General features: G+C 54.0%; 1 pseudogene; it reads right to left on the reverse strand.

Annotated features, from left to right (window-relative positions):
• Positions 1 to 236: 236 nt before the first annotated feature.
• Positions 237 to 1,071, reverse strand: LOC102375011 (annotated as a pseudogene).
• Between the last annotated feature and the right edge of the window lie 7,518 nt (positions 1,072 to 8,589).

Consider the following 8,589-nt stretch of genomic DNA (forward strand, 5'->3'; position numbering starts at 1 on the left):
GAGTTTTGGGAGATTTATAGGGAAATATGGAGAAATGTTTGCTGAAGAAGTTAGAGGAAAACGCTTGGGAAATCTGAGAGAAACATTTTCAGGGAAGTATGGAGAGAAGGGTTGCAAAAATGTTTTCCATGTGTGACCAAAAGGGTAGAGAAAGACCTGCAGGATTCTCACCAGGATCTTTTGCCGATGATGAAAAAGAATGGAACCAGGAATGCAGATCCTGAGCTACTTCAGTCTCAGGGTAGTGCCTGGCCCCTGTGGGTGACAGACCTCTTGAATACCCTCTGCACAGCTTTCCTCATGTCGGTGCTCCTCAGGCTGTAGAGGAAGGGGTTCACCATGGGGGTGACCACAGCATACACGACATTGGCTACCATATCCTGCTGAGCTACATAGCTGGTGGCTGGCCGGAAATACAACCCAAGGACGGCCCCGTAGAAAAGGGTGACCACAGCCAGGTGTGACCCACAGGTGGAAAAGGCCTTAAATTTACCAGCAGCAAGGGGGACCCGCAGTACTGAGGAAAGGATGTGGGCATAGGACAGAACAACACAGGTGAAGGGGGTCAGCACCACCAAGACTCCTAGGGAAAACATGACAGCCTGTGGGGCACGGGGGTCAGAGCGGGGTGGTGTCACAGGAGAAGTGAGGCACTCGGGGCTGCCTGCAGAAGTTGAGTTGGGCCATGAGGAGGGTGTGGGTCAGGGCATAGGGGTGGGGCAGGGTCCAGGCCCCAGCTGCCAACTCACGGCAGTGCTTGGGGCTCATGAGCACAGGGTAGTGCAGCAGGTGACAGATGGCGGCATAGCGATCATAGGCCAAGGCAGCCAGGAAGAAGCTGTCAGTGATGACAAAGGCAATGAAGAAGTACATCTGGGCCAGGCAGCCAGCCCAGGGCATGGCCTGGTCCCCGTACAGCAGTGTTGCCAGCATGGTGGGGGCTGTAGTGCAGGCAAAGGCAGCATCGGCCAGTGCCAGGTGCCCCAAGAGGATGTACATGGGTGCCTGGAGCAGGCTGGGGTCAGTGCGGGCCAGCAGAGCAATGAGGCTGTTCCCGAGCAGTGCCCTCATAATCATAATGAAGCAGGGTGGGAAAAGATATCAAGAGATCATCTAGTCCAGCCCCTTCTTCAAGGCAGAATCAGTTCTACCTAAACCAGGGGTGCCAAACCTGTGACACGTGAGCACATGGCAGATAGGGAGGGGGCTGAGAGTCTCAGCAGAGTGACAGATTGAGCATGAGAAAAGGGATTGGAGGGGCATTCAGGGAGAGCACAAGGCTTAACTTTTGGCCTACCTGCCAAAAAAAATGTTGGCCCCCTCTGGTCTAAACCACTCTAACCAACTGTCTGTCTGACCTGTGCCAAGCAAAACTCTGTGGGCATCACCCCCACGCAGCTACCAGTCATGATGCCTGAACATCACGGCCACTGTAACTTGCCACGGGTCAAGCAGAGGGATGAGTTTGCTGAAAGCATCCTGCTGCTTCAACAGCAAGAAGCAGTTTGTTAAATATATGCTCTAGGGGAGCAAAGAAGAGAACCCTGCTCCCCACTGTGCCTATCTCAGTGTGTCTGACACTCTATATTCACGTTGATGCCAGCCCGAACTGCATTTGTTTTTCTTTCACTGAACCTGCTTCCTTCCTCTGACCTGAAAAAGAATGCCTTGCATTCTGCAGCTTGTCTAAGTCTGTCCCAGTTATACAGTTGATCCAATAAATGAGGTCGCCCACAAAAGTTCTTGCCTCCTGCATATCTCCTGCACCATCACAGTTGCAACATCACTCCAGCACTACCATTTGCTTTTCTTGCACCTGTACCATGTGGCTGTGATTTACCAAAACCCCCAGATCTTCTTCAGCAGTGCTACCACTGAGGCAGTTATCCCCCTCTTTGCATTGGTTCATATGTTTATTTTTCCCTAGATGTAATGCAGGAGCCAGCAACCCTTTGCAAGGCACAGGCCAGAGCAACCCTGCTCTGGTCCAATGTGGGCCAGGTGTGGGGTACTTCAGTAGCAGGGGGCTTTCCCCAAGTCCATACTGGGTTGAAGCAGCTGAGAGCAGCACCTGTACTGCTGAGGTTTCCCCTATCCCTCCACTCCCCAGCTCCAGCATGGGCACAGCTTCCAGTCAATGGGGAGCTGTTCTAGGGCCAGGTATTTGCAAACTGTGTCTGCACTTCTGCTTCTTTCTCCCCATCTCTTCCCACTACTGGCTGCAGTGTGGGAACAGTTGGAAGCTGCCCAGAACTAGTGCTTCTTTCTGCTAGCTGGAAGCTGTGCCCATGCTGCAGCTGTGGAGGAGGAGGGTATGGATGGATGAATACAATTTGCAGGTGCCCAGTCTCAGCACAGCTCTCCACAGGCTGGAAGCTGCACTTGCCCTGCAGCTGGGAAGCAGAGGGTTGGGGGAAGCAGTGGCAGGATGGGCACAGCTCCCAGCTGCCTTGTCCTGGCATGAGTGCTGGCAAAGCCCCCTGATGCTGATGTGCTGCTGAAACCACCCAGCCTGTGTTGGACTGGAGCTGGGAAGATGGAAACTACCTGTTCTAGTTTGGCACAGGTGCAGACAAAGTTCTTGAGCTCCAGATGCTGATACACCCCATGGGCTGTATGTTGCCAACCCTTAATGTAGCACCTTACACTGGACTGCATAGCACTGCATCCTGCTTCTAGCCCAGCTTTCCAAACTATCCAGATCTTTTTGCTATCCCCTCCTCACCCTCTTGTGTTTCCAATCCTTCCCAATTCTGGCCTATCTGCAAATGTCATCAGGAAGCTCTTTATCATTAATATACATATTATACAGCATCAGTTCCAAGACAGACCCCTACATAATCCCTTGTGAGACTTCCTGGTGTTGTAAGATTGATCCACTTAGAATTATCCTTCATCTGCAGTGATCCAGACAATTATGTCTCCACCTAAGCCAGCTTCAGGGAACCCCTTTGACTTTCACAGGAGCCAGATGCCTGGCTTCTCTTCCCAGCCCTGCTGCTTGGGCTAGAGTATGACTGCAGAGGTTTGTCCTGCCCTGTGTGTTTCTCTTCTCACTTTTGCCTCTTTGGGTTGCAAAAACTTTGTCATAGAAAATGATTTGGGCAGTGTCCAGCATAATGGGTTTGCTGATCTCAGTCTAGGGGATCTGGGTAGCACCCATCACTCTAGTGCCCCCACAACACCCAACACAGTAGCATGACACCCTCACTCACCTGGAGCTTTCACAAAGCAGATGCTGCCTGCTCCCCCAGGGTGGGTGGCTGTGAGAAGCAGATCCAGCACATTACCCGCTTTCTCTATGTACAGGCACTAGAGCTGGGGGCAGTGCTGGGCACAGCTGATATGGCTTCAACCTAGCGAGCGTGGTGTCCCTGGGAAGACTGGGAGGAGGGGTGTTTACAGCTTCTTAAGGCCAACTGGGAGACCAGGCTCCCCATAGTAACTTGGAACTGCCATGGGGAGAGGGATGTGTGTGCATGGGCAGTGTCTTAATGCTTCTCCCCAGGCCCATGGACAGTGGGGCCCAGAGCTCCTTGTTAGGGGTAGGGGTATATTATCACCATCTGGGACTCACCTCAAGGGTCACAGCCTACTGTCATCCCACGCGCAGATCCAGGAGCCCGCGTCCCCTAGGAGGAGTCTGGCACAGCTCTGCATCTCTCCTGGGGGCCACGGGTGCCTGGATCTGCATGCGGGATGACAGCATACTGCCGCTGCTGGCTGGGGCCAGGGCCAGCACCAGCACCGGAGTCTGCTCAGCACAGCCCGCAGCAAGCACAGCTGGGGGAGCCAGGGGAGAAGCCCCCATGGCTGCCCTGCCCTGCCCAGCAGCAGCTGTGGGGGCTCTGGGACAACATGGCAGAGCCTTGCCAAGCAGCCCTCACTCCCCGATCTCCCCACACTGCCCAGCCCCACCCCTGATGGCCCCCTGCCTGGCCCCAGCATCCTGGCAATTTAAAAAAGCCCTGCACTCTCTGGCTCTGGCAGAGCCCCCCCCCCCCACCAATGCAGTGCAAAGCAGCAGGGGGCAGCGGGGATCGCCCCCCCTGGCACCCACATGGCAGCTGCCCCATGGCGCGGGTGCAGCGTGGCTCAGCAGGGCGCTGAGCACTGTCTGGGAGCTGGGGCCACTAGGGATGAACACTGCTGGGCTCTGGGTGACTGCTGGAGCCGCTCCAGCTCCCAGGCAGCGTGTGGCACCCTGCCAAGCTATGCTGCACCCGCACCATGGGGCAGTTGCTGCGCGGGTGCTGGGGGGGCGATCCCCGCTGCCCTGCACTGCCCTGTGCTGTGTGAGGGGGTTCTGCCACAAGCCCTCAGAGGTCCCAATCACTGCTGCAGCCGGTGACGGCAGGGCTTTTTTTTTTTTTTTTTTTTTTAAGTGCCTTCTCCCACAGCTCCCCCCACCTGGGAAGAGGCAGGCACTGCTGGAGGAGCTGCAGGAGAACCTGCAGCCACCTGGCTGTGCCTGTCTCTTCCCAGCTGATCTGAATCTCTGAAACAGCGTTGAGACTCCGAAACACAGTCACCAAATCGAAACAGAGCAGTGATCCGAAACACCAAAACGAATCACTGTCCTGCAAAATGGCCGAATCTGAGACATAGCTGTTTCACACAACCCTACTTTGCATCCCTACTTCTGACCCCGTGGGCCCCAGGGAAGGGGTGTAGCTCGAGATGGTGCCTCCTTTGAGTTGTTAAAGAGAGTGGGGTTCTTCTGTATCATCATAGGGACCCACTAAGGGGGATACAGGGACCCACAGCCACCAGGCTGGGGGTTCATTGGAGGTGATGGTAATGAGAGGTGCTCAGCATTGTTTCTGGAACTCTGTGACCAGGGAGAGATGGGCTGTTTACCAAAGCCAAGCAGATCCTTTAAGAGGGGCAGGGACAGATGGGGCCTGTGATTCTTGCTCCTGGGCTTTGCTCATTGCCACATGGGGCTGAGGAAGAAATGTTACCTTCTCCTGTTGCTGCAGGTATCAGGGCTTATTTTTTCCACCTTTCTTAGCAGCACTGGGTGTTGGGTCCAGCCAGTGTTGGGGACTGTGACTGGGCTGCGCCAGTGCTCCTGCTAGGATTGAAACCTGGAGGTTTCTTCTTAGAGGGTCTTGCCCCTCTCCTCAGTGTCAGACTGATCACCACACTTGAGATCAAGAAGGAATTTTACCCTGCGGTTAGACTGATACAGACCATGGGGGCAGGGGTGCCAACCCAAGGAAATATTGTTTTTACTGACACTGCAAACTTGTTACTGACAGCCCAACTGTTTTATTTACATGTGTTTTTACTGATACATGTCTTACATAATGAAAATGTAACTCTTCTGCCAGGCCCCAGTTAGAAGGGCTATACACAAATTTAGGGATTAAACACCAACCATAATAAAAAAAATTAAAAAGTGTTGTTGTCAGTAAAATATGTGCTGTAATTTTTCCCCTTGGCTTTGCAACTGTTGGGGTCCCCTACTCACCCCCCATGCCCTGATGCCCCCACATGAACTTTCATGTCCCCCCAGCCCTCCTCAGCCATATGCCAGCTGGCCACACTCCCCCTGTCCTGGCACAGACACCCAAAGAAGCCTACCTGTGACAGCAGTATTATAGGCAGCTACAGAACTCAGCAGCAGCAGAAGCACATGGTTGTAGGGGGAGGTGTTAATGAAGCACTCAGAGAGGGCTCCCTTCGAGATGCTGTGATCTTGCTTGGACACCAAGTATCCTTGCTGTGCTTTGTTTGTCCTTCAACACTGCACCCAGCTTCTTTCTGACCAGGAATCTTCAATCAGCTCTGACTGCTTAGAGATTTACGTGTGGCTCAACTTTTTATGAACTTTGTGGCGGGCCAGAAGGGGGCACTTCTGCGCTGAGCCACCCACCTCACTGTGTCTGTCCACCTTCCAGACTCCGAGTGCCTCCCTGGGATGCCTCACGTCTGGTCGACCCCCTTCCTGGAGCACACCCGCAAGCCTGAGGGTAACGCTGCCACCACTCAAGAGTCTTGGACTGTTAATGGTTCTGTGCCTCTTGAGGCTTTATAGATCTGTAGGGTGCTTGACCCACTGCATAAGCTTTGGGTGCTTCCTCTAGCCTGAAGCACAAAAAGCAGCCTCCCTTAGTCAGCCGGACCAAGGGAGCACAAAGGCATGCCTCTCCCAACAAGTCCACCACACTTGGATCCCAAGTTGTTGTCAAAAATATATTCTGCCAGACTATCATGCACAAGGGCCACCCAACCAGCCTCTCCTTGAGGATATCTCCTTGATCCCTGTGCTGCTTCAGCTGCCTGGACACATCTCTGTTGTCTGGCTGCTGCCTGTCATGCTTTTTCTTCCCATGACTCCTTGAAAACCTCTCCGCGGCACTCACAGATATCGTGCAGCATGCAAGCTGCCACTACAAAGGCCATGGTATTTTCTGGCTCCATCTCAAGCCAGCACGTAAGTGCCATCGTCCTTTCAGTCGGCCAAATGCACATTCCACGGCCATCCTGCAACTGCTCAGATGGTAGTTAAAAACCAGCTTCTGTCAGTTGGTTATGTTTCCTCCATAAGGCTTCATGAGCCGGGGCTTTAGGGAGTAGGCACCATCCACTAATATAACCAGGGGAATGGCAACACTGCGGATCACTGTTTCCTCCACACCGAGTGCACAGTGTCTTTCTCCATAAGGGCAGGCAGAGGGGAGTTTCTGAACACGCGCACATCATGCATGCTGCCGGCCCACCTGGGACAAATCATAGATTTCATAGACATTAGGGCTGGAAGGGACCTCGGAAGATCATCGAGTCCAACCCCCTGCCCAAGGGGCAGGAAGTCAGCTGGGTTCATAGGATCCCAGCAAGATGAGCATCCAGTTTGCTCTTGAAGGTGTTCAATGTAGGCGCTTGAACCACCCCCGGTGGCAGGCTGTTCCAGACCTTGGGGGCTCGGACAGTAAAGAAATTCTTCCTTATGTCCAGCCTGAAACGGTCTTGTAGTAGTTTATGACCATTCAACCTAGTCGTCATCGTGAACCAGCCCTGGTGGTCCACCATGGTTTGCAGGATCACGGAGGCATATCCTTTCCTGTTTGTGAAAGCCCTCCCCATCCACACCATTGGGATGTGAGTGCTGTCTAAAACCCCCATGCGGTTTGGGAACAACTCGTCATTTAAGCTATCTATGACTTGCTGCTGATTTGCCAGGCAGATTATTTTGTTTGAAGCGATCTGCTTCAGCAGCTGGCATACCTCATGAGTTGCCAGCCCAACCGTGCAGGCAGCCATGCCAAACTGGTTTGTGATGTAGCGGAGGCTGGATGGGCTGGCCAGTTTCATGATGGTCATTGGAACCCTCTTGTCTGGTGGGATGGCCCAACGCATGCTGGTGTCATGCCTCGTGACGTGGGGCCCCAGCATCGAGACGATATGTTAGAACATCTTCCTTTTCATTAGGAACATCTCCAGCCGCTGCTGGTCATTCCAAGTCGTCAGCATTTTGCAAAGGCAGCACCCACTCTGCAAAGCCACTTTTGAAGCCATGCTGCTTCTGATTTCACCTCCTTTAGATGGGAGAAGGGAAGTGGTGTGTCACCCTTCAGCAGCCTGGCTTGCTTTTTGGCAAGCCGCCAGCCAGTTTGCAAAGTCGCCCACAGGGGCTTCCCAGGCTCTTTGGCTCACCCTTCACAATTGTTGCATTTCCTCTAGATGAAAACTTTGAAAATGCGCTTTTTCAGCATTCTTTTCATGCTCTTTTCCAGCCAGGTGCCAGGCACTGTCTCCTTTGTTTTGGAACACCAAAGTGAGTCCATGGGTGGGGGTGGTGTGGGGGTCTAAGACCTGCTTTGCTTGCAAACAAACCCAGGGACTTTGCAAACTTTTCTGCCTTCTTCTCATGCTCTTTTCCAGCCTGGCTCCAGAGGTCTGGGTTTTTTCCCACACCAAAATGAGGCTGCTGGGGCTGCTGGGGGGGGCTTGCCAAGGCCCCTACCCCACCAGAACTGAGCAACAGTTCTTGCTGCCCCAGCAGAGCCTGCTGAGTTGCCGGCCCCCACAGGCAACATGGTCCCAACTGCAGCTACCGCCCCTGCTCTCCCCAAGACAAAACGTAAGGTGTTTGTTGTGGGAGATTCCCTCCTGAGGAGGAATGAGGGGGCAATCTGTCACCCCGACCCCTTAGCCCGGGAAGTCTGCTGCTTCCCAGGGGCCCGCATCCGGGACATTACGGAGAGGATCCCAAAGCCCCTTAAACCCACAGACCACTATCCCATGCTCCTTATTCATGTGGGCACCAATGACACTGCTCGGAGCGCTCCCAGCCGGGTCATGAGGCGCTACAGGGATTTGGGAGCGGGGCTTAAGGGTCTGGGGGCACAGGTGGTGTTCTCGTCGATCCTCCCAGTCTCAGGCTATGGGCTGAGAAGGGACAGGAGGATCTATGTGGTCAACCAAAGACTGCAGCGCTGGTGTCGTCAGGAAGGCTTTGGCTTTCATGACCACAGCCCGCTCTTTGGCAAGAGAGGCAGCGAGCTGCTGGGAAGAGATGGCCTCCACCTCTCTCCCCTAGGGAGGAGGCTCTTCTCAGCCAGACTGGCTGACCTGCTCCAC

The sequence above is a fragment of the Alligator sinensis genome, unplaced genomic scaffold, assembly GCF_000455745.1.
Source record: "Alligator sinensis unplaced genomic scaffold, ASM45574v1 scaffold909_1, whole genome shotgun sequence".
NCBI lineage: Eukaryota > Metazoa > Chordata > Crocodylia > Alligatoridae > Alligator > Alligator sinensis.